This window comes from Spodoptera frugiperda, chromosome 30 (assembly GCF_023101765.2).
Source record: "Spodoptera frugiperda isolate SF20-4 chromosome 30, AGI-APGP_CSIRO_Sfru_2.0, whole genome shotgun sequence".
Classification (NCBI taxonomy): domain Eukaryota; kingdom Metazoa; phylum Arthropoda; class Insecta; order Lepidoptera; family Noctuidae; genus Spodoptera; species Spodoptera frugiperda.
Genome location: NC_064241.1, coordinates 3,167,737 through 3,187,626, shown reverse-complemented (window position 1 = coordinate 3,187,626; position 19,890 = coordinate 3,167,737). Strand labels below are relative to the sequence as shown.

The following is a 19,890-nucleotide window of genomic DNA, read 5'->3' as shown; positions in this document are numbered from 1 at the left end:
AAAAGACTTAGAAAAGGTGCCAGCTTTGTTGTGTCTAAGACTTTTATTATTAAGTTTTTGTCAACCTCATTTCACTTGGTGACCTTAAAAGGCACTGGCTTAATTATCTTTTAACGAATTTCTTCTAGAGGTGGGCGGCTGATGAGAAAAAGTATCGATTAGCTATTAGTAGATACCGATTTTTATTTATTTATAATAGCTCTCATTATTTTTTGTAATCGGCTTTCTAACTAAAGCCAATAGAGATGTTGTTACAATTATTTAAACCATTTGAAGATAGTTTTGAAAGTGAATCTTGTCAAGTTTGTCAATAAGAAGATTGAGTGGTTTTGATCCTATCTTGTATAGTGGGAGTTTCTATGGAAAAGAGAGTCTAAACTGTTTCTGTTGTTTGTATTACAAATTAGATATGAATAAAGCAATTAGTAAAAGCCGTCCTAAGAATTATAGACTAATAATAAATGGAATCTCCTCATTATTTATTTTAAAAAAATTTCTTGATACTGGAACTTTAGATTAACTAAATACGCATATTCATTCATAAAAGACTTACAAAAGGTGCCAGCTTTGTTGTGTCTAAGACTTTTATTATTAAGTTTTTGTCAACCTCATTTCACTTGGTGACCTTAAAAGGCACTGGCTTAATTATCTTTTAACGAATTTCTTCTAGAGGGGCGGTTGAAACAGTGAATGGGGTCAGTTGAAACACATGCGAATAATACAAAATATAATATTACAACACGTTTTATTAATTGTTTATTTTAAATCTAAGAATAATTAAGTAACTCTTTGACATTAGTAATCAGTTTTCAATATTTATATACTTGAAACGATATTTTTAATCAGCCTTTAATGTTTTAAAGCACACTATTTAAAATATATATAATCAATCATCAAAAAACTAAGTAACTACAAATTACTTAACATTGATATAAAATTTACGTAAATTAAACCAAAATCAACTGTTTGTTTTTTAAACATAGCAAACTAAACAATAATATTTAAAAAAAAGTGAAAGTTTTTGGCTTTCATTAGTCCAATAAGGATAAGCCAAATTTAAAGATCAATCAGATCACTCTTCACACGTCCACATTAAAAAATATTATTTGGTGTAAAAACAAGAAAATAATAATAAGTACACTGTTTCAACCGTACCCAAAAAAAATGTTTCAACCGTCCCCAACTCCTACTTTAGGTAAAATTCAGTTATTAGTCATTGTAACAATAATGATACACAAAAACTAGTCACAATGTCATATTCCGCGAGCTTCATTTCAAACAACAACGCACCCTCAATGCTGTCACTTGAATAAAAACGACAATAATTGGAAAAATCTCCAAGCAAAAATACTTACATTTTGGTTATCAAAACACATTATGGTCCCCTAGAAATACTGAAACATTAGATCAACTAAATACGCATATTCATTTAGAAAAATATTGAAGTATCTTGTGCATAGTGACTAAAGAAGAAAACATAAATTACTGTCTTGATAAAATTATTTAACATTCTTACAACATATTCATGCCTTAATCTACCTCTTGCTAGACGAAATAAAACGTGCCTCTAGTACATTTCAACATCAAAAAATCATACTATAATAACAATAATTTTACAAAACCATAAATCACCACTAACAACTAACACATGCTAGCGAAAATCAATGGAATAGCGGAACGTGATACCATAAAGAACAAATTGCTTTTTTAATTAACACCTATACCAATGATAAAGTCACGCCGACAAACAAACTAGCTAATAAAATATGCGTACCAACATACAATAACAATTTTCTATGAAACCTACACATAATTCGATTTTCGATTCAATCGAGTCGGCCCTACTCGATTTGCATAATCGATTTGCATCTACGAGTCGTGACAACCTCTAAATTATATTTTAATCTATATTTGACATTCTTTATTTAAACTCGGATTGGTTTGCAATCGATGAATCGAGTGATATCGGTTTGATTGCGAATTAGAGCGAATCGAATGATTTGAAATATAGATATTATTATTAGAAAGTGGCTTTTATGTGATTGTTTACGTATAGCTTTGATTGAAGTAGTTTAAGTCTGGAAGTAATGATTGTGGAGGTAAAATAAATGTAACTTATCTCGTCTATTGATTGTTTCGTTGATCTAGCGGTGGTGCTACTCGTACTGCCGAACAAATCATTAGAGTTGGATTTACGGGTATCAAATTCAATATTAGTATGAATTTTTACTTTGGGGGAAAACCATTTTTTTTTTAGGAAGGAAAATCATCCAATGGCCTTGGGCGAAGCGAGAAGGAGTGTCAGACTCTTACTGACTAAAAACTACACCGTTCCAACTCCTGTTCTTCGAGTCGGTGCCCCGGTAAACCCGCTGGGCTGTCCACAACTCTGGATGTGGAAAACCTTGCGAGGAAGATGATGGAATCGTACTTTGTCGCAGTTAACACAACTAATTATCTTAATTAAAGCAAACGTACTGAAATCACAACTTGGTTACATCTCATTAAGTAGAAGGGATTAATTGGATAGACAAGTTCCTGTTACAACAACTAATACAGAAAACTAGCTTCTGCCAGCGACTTTACCCGCATTTCCGTGGGATAGAAAGTATCCTATCACCCAAGTCAGTTCATACCCTGTCTGTACATAAAATTTCATCAAAATCCGTTAAGCAGTTTCAGCGTGTTGACGGACAAACATCCAAACAAACATACTCTCTAAACTAGTGTGATATTATATAGAAAATACTAGAATAGTATGACTTTAACAGATTAATAATAATTAAATTAAGCCATTAGTATTTCATTGATGAAGGTTACGTTAATTAATACTTAAACGACAAAAAAAAACACAATCTTATATTTTTTCATTACCTAAATGACGGACTAAATAGATTTTTAATTTTCATACCCCGCCATCATCCATATTAATTTATCGTTGAGAATGCAACCCTATTATTTTGATCCGATTAAATCCATCGGTATACTTTGTTCCAATCGATCATCGTAATTCGGATTGGCGTATAATGCATGGGATTAATTAACAATACTAATTAGGTAATTGAATTATTCATTGTTATGTATCACGCACGGCACCTCGCATTATCATTGAGAAAAAATGCATTTTAATTTATTTGAATTTATACCTACATAATGTGTAGAGTGAGTTTGTAATCATAATATGATCAAAAAATCAAATGCGCTTTCGATGGAAGGTAAACTCTTCTATTTACTGCTTTTATTCTTTGAATTTTTTATGGTCTAAGCCGGTAAACGAGCAGACGGATCACCTGATGGTAAGTAATCACCGCTGCCCATGGATACCCGAAACACCAGAGGCGTTACAAGTGCGTTGCCGGCTTTTTGGCACAAATAGTGAAAAGTGGGTGTACATTGTGCATTGGCATTACGTGCCATAATGCACCTCTGCTTACCCCAGTTAGGGAAAAAAGGCGTGACGATGTGTCGAATGAATTAATGAATGAAGTGCAAAATTAATTAATATGCCAGTACGCAGTAGGTAGCGGTTGATCAACTCTAGAGATTTACTTAAGACGTCTAGAGGTTACTCACTCTATATTCCCGTTATGTTGCGCTTGCGGTAGTCGGTGCAATATGGCTACTGCGATGAACGTAGGTAAAAATGTTGCTTAATTACCTACTTTTAATCCCGGTTTCGCATGAGAGTTTAATACACAATTTGTTCATTTTGAACACCGTGGTGGTCACCGGTGACCGACGTTAGCGGAGGATTTGCCTTCAACAGTTTTCTATTGGCAGTCAAAGACTTAGTAAGTGTCACATTAAGTTTTATTTTTGAGAAAATAATAGTGTGATGTAATGATGTATATGGCCGTCTTTAGGGTCAATAAACCATTAACTGTTTCACTTTTCCTTTTTATAGACTGTAAAGGGATTTTTTAATTTCACTTCGTTCCGCTTCGGTTGTTAACACAGATCAAATTACAACCAGATATCAAAGTACACGAGAAAGTGATGATAAGAATATACAATTTCGTAAACAACTCTCACTGGGATAATGTACCATCAACATTAACAGCCCGTGGCCCGGCAGCCTTTTTTAAGGGGGAATATCATCCTATATGACGTTCTCTCGCCTTGGAGGCGAGAGGAGAATATCATCCAATTACTTCTCCCACCTTCGGCGACGCGAGAGGGAGTGACAGACTGTTACTAACTAAAAACCGACCCATTCCTACTCCTGCACTTCGAGCTGGAGGCCCGGTAAACCTGCTAGGTAGTCCGCAACTTCGGTCCATGAAAGGTAACTCAATGTATGGGCATGACACTGATGCATGTAAAAAATTACCTCAAACCCATATAAATTCGTTTTCTACACTACAAGTAGAGATGCGCTAAAGTGGCACTTGGCTACAGGCTCTATTCTGATTTAGGATGAATTATTATTGAGTACATTGTTTGGACTTTCAATTTGAACTTAAGACGGCAGATTTAGTAGTTCAGTCAGACACTATATCATATTTCCAAAGATAAAATAAGTATTGAATGTCATGTCATACAAGTTTTTAGGTCAATAGCACACGAAACTGTTCAGTACAATGGCAAAGCTCAGAAGACACCACTTTCATTGCCAAATTCAATTACATTGTGAGACATCAAAAGAGATTTAGAAATAATGATCTTCACAATGAAGCTGCAGAACAATTGATTGACATGTTGCAGCGATTTATGTTTTACTTTTTTTTGGTTTAGTAGGTCATTTCCAGTCTATTGTTTTATTGCCTGTATCTTATATGAATGTATCTTGTAATTTCATTCAAGTGCCAAGATCTGAGTTTGGTTTAGTTGATCTGTCTTGAGATATTCCAAAGAGAAGAATGTCAGAATGAAAGGGTTCATCATCATTAACAATATCAACAGCCTATTATTACGCCACAACTAACCAAAAACGTCTTTTCACACGGTGAAGGTTTGAGTATTAATCACCACGCTTGCTCAATGTGGGTTGGTGATTTCAAATTAGATTAAAAATTATAAGTACAGGATACCTTACGATGTTTTTTTTAATGGGTCGATGTTTTCTTTTACCGTTTATTAGTGGTGTCTAAATAACCTTAGAAAGTACATGTTACTCGGAAAGTCAAATGAATACTTGCTGTTGGTAAGTTTTAAAATCAACATTAATCAAAGACATATCCAAATCGGAATTTTGAAATCAAATTAACACTTTAAAGTAAAGCATCGAATAGGAATTCTCTTCTCTCACCCGACTCACGTTTTTAACTACCGGACAAACGTGAGGCAGCTCTCTTGTATTTTTTGAACCATGGGCGTTACTTAGCCCCCGAACATCGGAATTTCTAACCACATAGCACTTTTCACACACTTCTAGGTACAGACTTTGTGTCAAAGGGAAACTGTCCTCAAAAATACAGTACCAGCCTCTGATGACCCATTTTTCCACGCACGCAAAGAGAACCTTTTTAATAGCCACCTACAGGATGTCACTTTTTTGGGTACCGTCACAATACTCAGTGTATCTAGCATTAAATTGGACTGTAGTCCTCTTAGGAACGTCGTATATAAGGCACGATTTATATTTGGATAAATGTTTTATTATTTAACAGTAGGCTGCGCATCACCGCGTATGTATGTGTCACGCTGCACATTAGGAAGAGTCCCTATGTATATAAATATGTTTTTTCTTTCTTACTTTCTATGTGACTCAGAACTAGTAGTTTTTTTCAATATATTTAAGCGAGTAAACCGTTATTTTTTTTGTTTTTTTTTCTTGTGCGAATTGTATTATTACAGAAAACTTTGTGTTTTATTTTTACGTAATAGGTGTTTTGTGCGTACCTATCTATGTGTAGTAGTTTGTTCATTAAGTATATGTCCTGGAAGGAAAGGAAAAGAGCTGATGATGTTATTTTAAATTGATAAAATATTAAATTATTACCTCTAACAATGCAGTCAGTAATGCAATAACGCAGTTTAACATAGAACAAGTCAGAGCAGGTCGTAACAAGTTAGAAGAGCACTATTTTTCCGTGACTCTCTATTATGGAGCCAATATTATGGCTCGCCCGTTATCTGCAAATTGGATCTGACGTTACAAAATCGACTAATGGGTTCTGTCGCCACATATTTACACTAGCTAAGTGAAATTGACGGATTGCCCTTTTTAAGCTAATTCGAGAGAGTTGGCTGTACTCGTATATAAGGCGTCTATCAGAGTGACGTTAATTCTACTTTTAATAGAGGATATTTTTATAATATCATGAGGCATTCAAATTTTATTTAAAAACACTGGTTTATTCACGTGAAACGAGGAGATAAGCTCTACTAGTTTCGAGTCACTGGGGGACTTTTCTTCATTAGTAGTGTGTGCGGCCGCGACGACGTCGTTAGTAGCCTGCGCGACGAATAGAACTCTTGTAATTATTTTACTTTTATAAACCAAAGTTTTTAAATAATTTGAGAATGAAATGCATGACGTGGATTTGCTCGGTGATCTAATGCACCAAAATTTCATTTTGATACAGTCAATAGTTTCTGGTGAAGAAACCCTGCACACTGACTCACGATTCCCAGACGGTTCAGGGGCCTTAGTCTGCTATTACAATTGTATCAGAATGGTCGATCACTGATCAGTACGAGAGGGACGGAGCTGTACAACCTACATAGCTCCATCCCTCTTGCACTGATCAGTGATCGAATATTCTGACACAATTGTAATAGCAGACTAAGGCCCCAGGTTCAAGGTTGATAGTTCGTTCATAGGCCACGGTAACCACAGACGGTAACCACTTCCCATCAGGTGGGCCGTGTGGTTTCTTGCCACCGTCGTGGTATAAAAAAAAGGTTCGTCTTTAGTAACTGAACAAGTCGTAAAGACCGCATTGTTTTCAATGCCAATCGACGTGTTAAATAATATTATTATAACAATGACAGTTTACGTAACACAACAAACTAAGCTCCTTGTTTATGGATTACGAAGGCAACAAGGCAACCTTAGTTTAAATTGAATATTATATAACCTTCCTACTATATTGTTAGTAAAGTCTTGTTCTAAACTACTTTACTGTTTTCTTAATCTAATTTGTCGCCTACACTTTGCAAGGGAAAGAATGAAAATTGAAGGAAATTGCTACGAGCAAGCTTAGGCGTGGAACGGTAATGTCTTTATGTAATGTTGTGAAGTTTTTAATATTTAAATAACGTATTTGTTGTTCTTGTCTTATATTATGCTGTAGATTATTGATAAGTCAACTTTGATATCATCAAAGTCAAAGTCAAAGCATTTATTTCAATTAATCCTAAATTAGGCTAGACTTTTGAATAGTCAAATTGAATTGTCCGTCAGTCTGTCTGTCAATGAAGTTTTTTTTTTGAGGGGGGAAAATCATCCAATGACTTCTCTCGTCTTGGGCGAGGCGAGAGGGAGTGTCAGACTTTACTGACTAAAAACCACCCCGTTCCTACTCCTGCTTTTCGAACCGGAGCCCCGGTAAACCCGTTAGGTAGTCCGCAGCTCCTGATGTCAATGAAGTTAGGGCTCGTTTCAAAGTGTAGCTTCAAATGGAAATCATCATCTTTATCATCATCAGCAACAGTCAGTCCACTGCTAGAATATGAGGCAACCGGGTACTTATCGAAGAGTTTGACTCCACGCAGGGCAGACGGTCGAAAAATAGGTAAATAACACCAAAATAATTTGTTTTTACAATGTTTATCTGTCTGTCTGTTTGTTCTGGCTACGGGCTGGATCTGGTACGATTGCCTAGTAGCTGATGTACTAAGGCTAGTTTTATTAGTCACAAAGTCCGTAATTCAAGCAAGCATCAGCTATAAGCACATTGTTATACAATGGATCCTAACAACATAACTGATAAAAACTTAACTCAATTTAATAATGTTTCAAAATAAGATTTCAATTGACTGCTTTTCATCTAAAGGATGATCTAATTACATTAAACAGTCGCAATACGAAACAGCGACAAATAGATCAATAATAAAATATAATGTAATCACTCAAACGTTTCGTCAACATAATAAATGAGCACCATTCTTTCATTCATTCCATTCGTTCAATTCAATTTGACAGCTGTCATTATTCATTGAATGTAAGAACGAATGATATTATGAAATAATTTGATGTGCCGTTGCGTTTTTCGTGAAATTGTTTCGTTTTATTTTCTACGTAAAAAAATGTAGAATGACAAATTATTCGCGATTGTCGATTTGATTGTGATTCAGAAATCTTGTACATTTTTTTATTATATAAAGCATAAGTTTGTTTGTTTGTTTGAACGCGCTAATGTTCGGAACTACTGGTCCGATTAAAAAAACTACGTTTGTGTTGGATAGCCCGTTTAAAGACAGAGCGTGTTTTATATATTTTTAAGGGCGGAAATCATCCAATGATTTCTCTCGCCTTGGGGAGGCGAGAGGGAGTATCAGACTCTACTGACTAAAAGCCACCCCGTTCCTACACCTGCTTTTTGAGCCGGAGCTCCGATAAACCCGCTAGGTAGTTCAGCAGCTCCGGACAATATCACGCTACGATCAAAAAGAGCCGAGCAGAGTGAGTGAAACCGCGCCGAAGCACCTAGCTAATATTTTTTATACAATCATAATGCTACAGAGCTGTTAATTTGAACTGGGTGAAGCAAACATTCATTTTACGGTTGCAATGCAAGAGAAACGGTGCAGCGTGAAGTATGAAGTTCGATTCGGCTTATAAGGAAGGAAAATTGATTTTAAAAATTTCAACGTTTAACATTGCATTATTGGATGCCATTAATTTATATTATAGTTGCACATTGCTATTACAAAAATTAAGTGTTTTCAAATACATTTTTTGTTTCTTTTTAACGTTGATAAGTCTGGGTTTGGCCTTCAGCCCGCCCAATATTTATTTACTCTAACTTTCCAGTATTTTTTTGTGAACCTCTTAATCTCTATATTATATAAAAATCAATTGCTGTTCGTTAGTCTCGCTAAAACTCGAAAACGGCTGGACCGATTTATCTAATCTTGATTTATTCGTGGTATTCCAGGGAAGGTTAGGTAGGAAAAGACACGAAGTTTGCCGGGTCAGCTAATGTAATATATAAATTAATTGATAAAAAATCGATAGAAAAATCGATTAAGGTATCGATTCTAGAACACTTATGAATGACACGCATTAATAACATTGACTGACTTAAGACAAAAACAAAATGGTTTCCGATTTCTAGCTATATCTGTCACTCTCGTTATGGTTACACCATTCAACCCACTTTCACGGTTTGTTTTCACGGACACCGTGCATTTTAATAATATGTATTTACTGGACTCTGAATTCGTATCGTTATTTATAACGATTGCTATTAACGACATTCGCGTGTCGGTCGCTCGTATCGTGTATTTATCGTTACGTTGAACCGTTTACGATTTTAATGTTGTCGGGTCCTATGAAATCGTTATCTATATTAATAAATACAATTGGAGTGGAGTATGTAATATTAAAATAACCGCTTTTTACTAGATTTATATGAATATACATACACCAAAATAATATTTCATTTCATTTCATTTCATCATCATTACAATTATTTTCTGTCTGTCTGTTTATTCTGACTAAAATCTCTGAAATTTCGGGGCAGGTGGCTGATGTACTACGGAGTAACTTAGACTACATTTATTTTAGAAAACTACTCTGCTACTGCTCAAAAGTTGGAGTACCCTTGGTTGGTTCATCCGAGCTAGCCAATCAGAGCACCGAACGCGCTATTATTTCGATTTCGTTAAACGAAAAGCAAACTCGTAGTAAGCCCTCTGGCAATAATATTAACATGTGGTAGGTACACATAGAAAAGTGTCTACTACATTTAATATCTGTACCTCTGCTAGCATACTCCTTTAGAATACTAAATACATTGTAGCCTATTTAAAAAATACGACAAAATGAAAAATAAAATGTCTATCTAGGTATCATTAAAAAAAAAAACATATTTCTCACTGTTTCGTTTCGGTCATTATTTCGCGTTTCTTATTATGCTCCGTTACTTTATAAACGGTTAGAAGTTTTGTCACGTCATTATCGCGTGATTATATATACTTAGGTACATAGTCGTTTATGCATTTATCACAATTTAACACGTGTAAATAATCCTTAGCGTGATGTTTGTTATTAGGTACTGCCTATTATAGCTTGTTTAGTGTGAATAGAGATGAAATAAATTATATTTATTGCTGGCTATGATATTTTTGATAATTGATATTAATGTTTAACTATAAGTGATTACAACCACGAAATGTTTTTTTATTTTTAGAATCAGATTTTCATCACCTCTCCTTTTACCGTGTGTGTTGTAGAAGCTAACTCTTAATACACGTTTACTTAGACCTTGAACTTCAACGTTTTTAATTGATTTACACAACAAGAGGGCTTTGTATGAGATTGTTTTACGTTTTAGAATGGTGCTTATGACAAACGTATCTCATGGAAAGGCGTCCCATAATCCAGTATTGGACTTTTTTATGATATAAGCCGGTAAACGAACAGACAGATCACCTGATGGTAGACAATCGCCGCCGCCCATGGATAACCGAAACACCAGAGGCGTTACAAGTGCGTTGCCGGCCATTTGAGGGTTAGGAATTTAAGGGTTATTGGGGAATCGGGGATTTGGAAGATTAGGAAGGGGGGGGGTAATTGAACCTCCGGTAACCTCACTCACCCAACGAAACACAATGCAAGTGTTATTTCACATCGGTTTTCTGTGAGGCCGTGGTATAACTCTGGTGAAGCTGGCCCATTCGTACCGAAGCATGGCTCTTCTACACTTAAAAATGCACTGGACTGTTGAAGCCTGTTGTTGTGAACCACAACTTTTTATCCGACTGTGTAATGCGAGGTTATGTGTATATTTCAGTATGGACATTAAAGTTCACATTAATGCAAGTAAGTGTAAACGCGCTCGACGTAACGGTAATGCCATTTTATCGGCAAATAACCTCGTCGCGATACAAAGTATGTTAATGCATCCAACTGTAAATTCAATGTAAGTATCCGAATTAAATGTACATTCAGTATAGTATTGATATTTATTTTGATAAATTCTTTAAATTATATTTATCCTAGGCCTACCTAGCGGTTTACAGAAGTAGGAACGGGGCGGTTTTTAGTCACTAACTGCCATACTTAGAGTCATTTAATGGTTAATTAACCCAGTCCTTAGCAATTGTTTTCGATACAAAATCGTTACTAAGGAATAGTTTAAGTAATCATTAAATGCCTCTGAGTGTGGCAGTAAGAGTCTGACACTCACTTTCGCCTCGCCCAAGGCGGGAGAAGTCATTGGATGACCCCCTCAAAAGAAATGTATTTATAGAGTTAAAATTTATAGGTAGAGTCCAAATATTCAGTACAATTTTTAGGTTGGAAAGTACATATTTTTATAAGAACTATAGTGAGACATATTAAATTAACTAAAAAATAATGGTTTACTGACGTAGCCGCGTCACGTCCGCGCACGCTACAGACAAGAGTCCCTCTATGACTCGAAACTAGTAGAGCTTTTCTCAGTATATTTAGGTGAGTAAACCGTTATTTTTAAATAATTTTCGCACATGCTTAATGATTGTAAATTGACAAGGATTTTTACTGTGAAAGTGCTAACGAGGACATATATTACGAAGGAATTGATGCTAATTTAGTTAGTTCGATAACCGCATTCTGACCAGTGACACGTATTAAACATGGTACTATAACATCACGCCTATAATTATTTTATTGGTTATATTTTAATTTCTGGTTTGGGCTATTTTGTTATTATTAAACGGTTTCATCTGTTTGCTGTGGCCAATTAAGTAATTGAAGGTTTAACCCTTTTGTAATTGTACAGTTCCTATGGACATACGTACCAATATTATATGTATGTAGTAAGAAGATTAGAGAGTAATTTAAAGGTTACTTTTCACAATAATTTATTTAACTTTCAATTGTGTGTGTGTGAATTGGAATCTTCCAACTAAGTTTTGAGAAGGTATCCTTAAACGATTGACCTGTGTGAAATTTTGTATACGCATTTAGGTAGATGACCACAAAAGTTTGTTTTAAAAAAATACATTGTTTTCCTTTTGTAACAGGTAAACCTATAAACTATAGTCATCTACACCTACCATAATATTGAAGAAAAGTAAAGCTATTACAATGTATGTTATGTAATTTTTAATGTTCTTGTACGTAGATGCCGATGAGAAATAACGGCTTTTCATAATTACGAGTAGTAATTTAATTTTACACTGAATGAGCACAATTATGATTTGAATTTGATTACTGTTTTACAAGATAACTGGGAACAAAGTTATTTAAAGACTGTCTACTTGGTTGAGTGAGCGTAAGTGAGCTGATAATGCATTTGGTTCCCAGGTGGGGTAATGGGATTAAGGGTATGATTCCTCTAGGTAAGTATTTTTCTTTATTATTATTTTTTCCAAAAAAACGTTGTTCTACACTAGGATATTCTCCTGTGTCTTGGGTGCGTTTACAAACATACAAGTTCACATACACATCACGCCCAGACCCGAAACAACAATTTGTGGATCATACAAAGAATTGCTCCGTGTAGGACTCGCACCCGCTATACGTTGTGCAGCAGCCGGTTGCCCAACCACCGCGCCAACCATATGTATAGGATTCTTAAAATTCCTAGTAATTTATAATAACACAGAGTTTATAATGTCAGGGGTTGGCATTAATTAGACATTGGTCTTCCATAAAACGGGACTCATAATATTCACCCAACTGATGAAAAAAATATAACATTCAATTCATTTATTTCTGCCCACGTTTCAAGAGACAAAAGGCGTCATGTCATCTCTTATATTTACAAAACAAAAAAAAAACTTCATTCAAAATAGTCAGTCACTCTGCAACTAAATGTTTCGTACGTTCAGGAATGTGTTCTTTTGTTACGCTTTAGGCCACAAAAAGAGCTATTTTAAACGCAATATCTTAGTGTTAGGTGATAAACTCAGTAACCGTTTTTGCAAATAACTATGAATGTAGTATTGCAATGTATTTCTAAAGCTAAACTAGTGGCCCAATAGTGTTTCCAAATAAGAATAATATTAGCAAATATTTAGTTGTATTGTGACTGCTTTGTTGCTTGAGTTAGTTGCAAATGTGACAAATTGACGGTTTTTTTTGGAGAAATCGTTGTCCTTTATTTGGATATTTTCCTGCGTTGCGGGTGAGTTTACGAACATAGGTACAATTGCACATAAAAATGGCACCCAGACCAGAAAAAATGTGGATCACACAAAGAGTTAATTTTTAGTTATTACGTGCGAAAATCGCACCTGCTATACGTTGCTTGGTAGCCGGTTGTTCAGCTACCGTACCAAACGTAAAATCATTTTAGATTGATTACATTTATTTATGGTAGCATCGAGTTCGGAATTGTGTCTGATATTGTATTATAGTAGTAAACAGGTCTAACGTTACACCTTTTAATTCTTGATGGGGTATGCAGAGGTGTATTGCACATACACGTACGCAATCTTATGTAATAGGGCGAATGCGTCCCAGGGCTAATGGATCTACCGTTTTGTTTGCTCACCAGATAGTAAAGTACTAGTAAGCAAAATACGGTAGGCCCCATCGTTATATACGGAACATAGTTGGAGACTCCGGTATTACTTAGTACATACTAAAATATAATTAATAAGTAAAACTTTAATACCCAACCTAGGAATTGAATCAGAAAATTAGGCAGTAAGTAACATTCGCAGCCACAACATTTAGTTGTTAATTAAAATATTTTACTCCACCTAGCATCTTACACAACGACATTAGGGTTAAAACGGAGATCTTTAACTAAAGGTAACCAAATGTTAATGTCTATTTTAAGCGAAGCGGTTGCGGTCTGCCCTTTACTCATTAGGGAACGATGAATTAGGTAAGGGCGAAATGTCTGCTAAACATTTTATAAATAGTCTTAAACACTTGAGTATTAAGAAGAATTTATTAACGTATGTATCAAATACGTCATTTCTCGTATAAGAAAGAAGTACATAATATAATTAGTATATAAAATATTTTTATGTAAAACGGTTTTAAAGACCAATCAAGCCTTTTCATTTGACCAACTGACTGGAGTGTTACCACGGCTAGATCGGAGTGAAACAACGCTTGCATTATTTCGTTGTGTGAATGAGGTTACCGGAGGCCCAATTACCCCTTGCCCTTTCCAATTCCTAGTATCCCAATAACCGTTAAATTCCTAAGTCCTCAAAAGACTGGCAACGCACTTGTAACGTCTCTGGTGTTTCGGCTTACAATCATATGATCCGTCTGCTTGTTTACCGGCTTATACCATAAAAATACTTATAGAAATATATTATGCTTATCAAAAACCAAAAATAAAATATTATAAAAACTACGTACGCAATACATTGCAAATAAATAGAAAAGTAAACATTTCAATTGTAATCACAAAGTCAAATCAATAAATTACCAATGACATTGCGTCGGGCGTTGACCTCCGTTTCGTAAAATATAGTTCACAGATAAATATAATTAAATAAAAAACAGTTCGTGACTATACCTGCCATAGACCGTAGACTATTGTACTGACAATCAAATCTATTTATGTTTTTAAAAATGGCGTCTTGTCTTAAGAAAGAATTCGGGATATGGCAAGGTCAATGTTTACCATGAGATTATTTATTAGCAGATTTACTAGGCCTTAAATTATTTGTTTGCTTGTACCCAGATTAAGATACCCAGGTTAAGATTCTATACAGTATGGAGATCACTTATGTGTTTTAAAAGAAACTAGAAGTAGTACCTACTCGTCCACAGAAGCATAAGACTGATTACGACAAAATAACTAAATACATATTAATTTCTAAATAGAAAAACTCAATAACACTGTCTAATCCGGATATCGCATTTCGAACCTTGTGCCTAATTGTTTTGAGTGCTAAATAAATGAAGCTATAATTATATAATAAGGTTGAATATATCAAATCAAACGTCAGTCATTCACACGATAATGACAACAATGATCTAAGTAATTGTCACTTTTCGTTTTGACAAGCAAAAATATACTTCATCTTTTAATGTTTGACAAGTGACATTGAACCTTCAGGTTACATAATATTACGGTTGAAAATACGTCTGTTATAGACATGTAACTAAGATAGCAAGTCTAATGATTGTCTCAAGGTGAGGCCTATTGTTTTTGTATTCAGTATTTTTGTATGTTTATTATGTATGTATTTGTATTATGTATTTATTTTGTTTCATTTGATATAAGTTCTTAGAAATAAGAACATGGGCATTGGAAGATATATCTAGGTAATATGTAGGATATAGTTAATTAATAAGGTTACACATACAAAAGTATGTACCTAGGTACCTATTTACTTAACGGTTTTTCCATCGGATTACAAGTTAAGAAACTAGTGCGCCTCACCATCAACGATTACATCACTACTTACCATCAGGTGGGATTGTAGTCAAGCATTAGTTTTTATCGAATAAAAAAAAATATTACATACAATGTGTGCAAGTATAACTTTGTGAAAAATTATAGTTTCATCGGACTTCTGAGCTGGCTAGCTACTCCCGCGCGATTTTACCCGCTGATTGGCTCCTATCGGTCATAGCGTAATGTTTTATAACCTTTAACCTTCCATGATAAATGGGCTATCCAGCACGAAAAAAATAATAATCGGACCGGTAGTCTCGGAGATTACCGCGATCAAACAAACTGTTGATCAAACAGATTGCACGGTTGGTGCGGTGGCTGGGGAACCGGCTGCCGCACATTTTGTAGATAACACAAAGAGTTGCTCCGTAAGAGAATCAAACTCGCTACACGTTGCCACTGCGCTACTCTTGCAGTCGAAATATGCTACGGTAACTGCTTTCCATCAAAAGAACCGTAAGCTTGTATACCGTCTAAGAATAGACACATATTAGGTACTTGTAAAACATACAAAAATCATTCTTCACGCTTCGAGTTACAGTGTAAACTACAAATATGTTGTTTCAATTTCATTCGATCACGTTTTTTTCCACCTGTATATTACGAGTAGTGCCTTATTGGATACTGGCTCATTGGTTGAGTGAAGTGCGACTTCAACTGCATCAAAATCAGTTCAGCCAATCGAGAAATAATCGCAGAGTTACATACATGAGAACCGTTTTCAATATTTGAAGTTAAAAGTTTTAAAAATATTTCATAATACCTAATTATATTTAGAACAATAATTTATAATCATGGCGTCGACGGGGATTTTGCAGTCTGACGCTTAGTGATAAGCAAATTGCAAATCCATGTTTAAATCGAATCATAAACGGTCATTATAAATTGTAGAGGCAGATAACGGGCCAGCCTATCGCAGACTTTTCTATTGTGTGACCAAGTTATTTATTAAATACTTTATATTAAATTAGTTTTTCAATAAAAATGTTACATGTAAATGTTATAATTACAATTATTATGTAAAACAATAATTATGTAAGTACATTAAGTACTTACATAATAATTGTTTTACCTAGCGGTACCCAAAAGGGCCCATAGTTGGATCATATTACTGTATAAAATTGTAGACCACACTATACACTGTATACACTATGGATGCATTAAAGTGATTTGATTTGATAAAATAAACATTGTCGTACCTATTATTGTCATACTAATTTTCACACAAGTGTCTATACAATTGACTATTTTGCGCTTATTTATAATACAGATATAGGGTTAACCTTAAATGTTTCTGGCCACAAATACTTATGTAGAAATATCGTGAGATATACTAACTTATTTATTATGTTTTCAGCTTACTCGCGTAGGTATTTGACGAGGAACTCGATCAGTTTCAAGCTATAGGTACTAGATGTTCATGTTCATGAGCAGCATTCAGCGACACACGACGTAAGTTCCTCGTCAAACAATTACGTAAATAAATCGAAAAACATAATAAATAACATAGGTAGAAGTTTAACCTCAGAACAATTTAAAATTAATCAAAATTTTTAGACAAGCTCTACTAGTTTCGAGGCACAGCGGGACTCTTTCTCAAGAGCAGAATGCGCGGACGCAGCGACGTATTCAACATTTCATATGACTTGGAATTCGAAGTCAAGATCTTTTGAACCATAGTTAAGTTCATGACTATACAACCATTAAGACGATTGAAAACAAATCAAGAATCATCCTATCGTATATAGTAAACATACGAGTAAAGAAATAACTAAATTGTTTTGTTTAAAATACCAAAACAAACAAATGTTTCAGTGTTTATATAATCAATTTAAGAGTCAGCTACAATGTTATGTAGTTATCATGTATAAGTATGTATGACATATGTACAAGAAGAAATTCCAGGTGACCGATCTAAAAAATAAATCTGTTTGTAGGCAACATTATATGTTAAACCTTTCTACCTTATTTCGCTGCTCCCACATTATTAGGCCTTTTATGGTAAAAGCCGGTAAACAAGCAGACGGATCACCTGATTGTAAGAAATCACCGCCGCCTATGGACACCCGAAACACCAGAGGCGTTACAAGTGCCGTGCCGGCCTTTTGGGGGTTAGGAATTTAAGGGTTGTTGGGGAATCGGGGATTGGGAAGGGGGTAATCGGGCCTACAATAAATTACAGCTACAATAAATTGCTATTTAAACGCCTTACTTATAGTCGAACAAAATCGAAGAAAAACTTCGAAAGAAAATACACTCGTATACATAAGTCAACTAGAACGAAACACCGATACCAAACGGCTCCCTCCCAGATCTTTAGCAAACAAAAACAATCATTAATAAGAAACAAAAACTGCCTTAACTTACCTTTTACGCTAATGACACTCCATTTTCTGCAAACGCCACAAATTCCTCTCACAATCCGCCATCAGTCACAACAGAAAAACGTTAAAACGAATCCCTTATCAACACAGGCCGAAACGATAACGAAACTACGAACGCGCGCGTTTAAGTTACAACCTCAACGTAAATACCGAACAGTTTTTCGCGTAACCCGGCTAACGTGTACTTAGCGGTTATGGTTTAGCGGTGAACGGCGAATGCGGCCGCGTTGGTCTCATGTTAGAACGCAAATGACTGGCGGCATCGAAGCAGTACAATCGCCGTGACGTCACTTCAAATGAAATTAAAAATGGAAGAAAAAATCGGGAGAAGCTCTGGTAGAATGAATCTATAGAGCGTTATTGGTAACATGTCCAGCGGTAAGAGAAAGTTTTACAGATTTACTTAGTCATTCACGTCGATTCGAAAGTGTAAGTACTTACCATTCGTTTAGAATGAGCATAAAGACCTGTGTACACTATTCTAACGTGCTGATCCGTATCGTTGCTGCAAAGAATTAGTACTGCAATCTCTACCAAATCAATTACGGAAGTATGAAAGACGTTGCTGTAACGTCTTGATCAAAATTGGCGGTGTAAATGGACCTTTATTTTAACATGATTAGAGGAAAATGGTGGAAGTAAAATTCGTTGTCTTTTTGGTGACTTCCGAAATATTTTTTGCGTAACAAAATCCCACATTTCTTTTGTTATGTTCTTATAACACATTCTTGCATAATTATAAACGGTACCAGTTTGGACGTTTGAACGTTTGTTCTCATTTTTTTGACAATGTTTACGCGAAACGTTATGTAAGTTGGTAATATAAAATAGAAGAGTCCATTTACTAGTGTAGTAATTAGTAGCGTGGGTATAATTTTTGGTACTATTGTTTTGGCTATTGTGTATTTAACAATGCTACTTGTACATCCTTTATGGTACTTGAAAATGTTTAAAGATCTTTGTTGCCTTAATAATGGTACTTTTGAACATAGCTTTGTTATGTTTTACATAACATAATTACGATCAGTCGTGGTGGCCCGGAGGTTTAAGACGACCGCTTCTCGTGCATTAGAGCGCGGGTTCGACACCTACCAACGACAGTACCAATGTGACTTTTTCCGAGTTATATGTACGTTCTAAGATTATTTAGACACCACTGACAAACGGTGGTGACTTATAATTTCTAATTATAAGTTAGAAATCGCCAACCCGTATTGAGCAAGCGTGGTGATTAATGCTTAAACCTTCTACGGGTGAGAAGAGGCTTTAGTCAGCAGTGGCCATTTGTTAGTTGTTGATGAATTACGATCGTTTTTGTCCGAAGGAGAAGTGATAACATATATTTCTATTCACCTATATAAAATCCCATTAATTTCTTCGTACCTCTACCTATGTAAAATGGGTGTGGTAATGATAACATGTTACTCCTACTTATCGAAGTTTAAATATGTAATTGGCTTATAATAATTGCTTACGAATAGGTACTCGTAGAAGTAGGTACGTCTAGTGGATTTCCTCGTTCGTCATTTTTAATTTAAATGGCGTCAAGCGAAAGCCTTATAAGTAAGTAACAGGTTCAAGAACTTATAATAATTATAATCCAATTTTAAAGAGAATATTTTAAAAGTATGTTGACATTACGTATTGGGTTGTTATGATGTCACACTTTCTGTTAAAGACTGACCGACATACCTTCAAGATATGAAGGTGCCTCTATTCCTTTTTAGAAGGCCGCAACGTATCTATGACGTCTCTGGTATTGTAGGTGTCCATAGGCGGCGCTAACCGTGCGTGGTTTTTAGTCAGTAATAGTCTGACACTCCCTCTCGCCTCGCCCAAAGCGGGACAAGTCAATGAATGTTTTGTCCCTCCTTAAAACGAAAATGCAAGCCAAAAGACATAATATAATTCATCAAGTGATCATCTGCTTGTTCCATACACTATAAATAAACGTATTTAAAATTTTAGTTTTTAGTAAAGTAATATGTATTATGTATCTTTTATTGTCACCAATCGAAATGTATCTTACTATCACT

At 35.1% G+C, this 19,890-nt stretch overlaps 2 protein-coding genes across 4 annotated transcripts in view; both read right to left on the bottom strand.

The window, feature by feature from the left end:
• LOC118269655 (zinc transporter ZIP6-like) overlaps positions 1-19,890 on the bottom strand; it is a 426,889-nt gene that overhangs the window by 165,638 nt on the left and 241,361 nt on the right. The window lies entirely within an intron of this gene.
• Positions 1-19,890, bottom strand: part of LOC118269650 (uncharacterized) — a 97,991-nt gene that overhangs the window by 48,214 nt on the left and 29,887 nt on the right. Inside the window, exon 1 of one of the 2 annotated variants that reach the window (XM_050706884.1) lies at positions 17,838-18,111. The exons of the other annotated variant lie outside the window; for it this stretch is intronic. The gene's annotated coding sequence lies outside the window, so the exon portion shown is untranslated. Of the gene's footprint in view, positions 1-17,837; positions 18,112-19,890 lie in introns of those variants that run through there. 2 annotated transcript variants of the gene reach the window in all.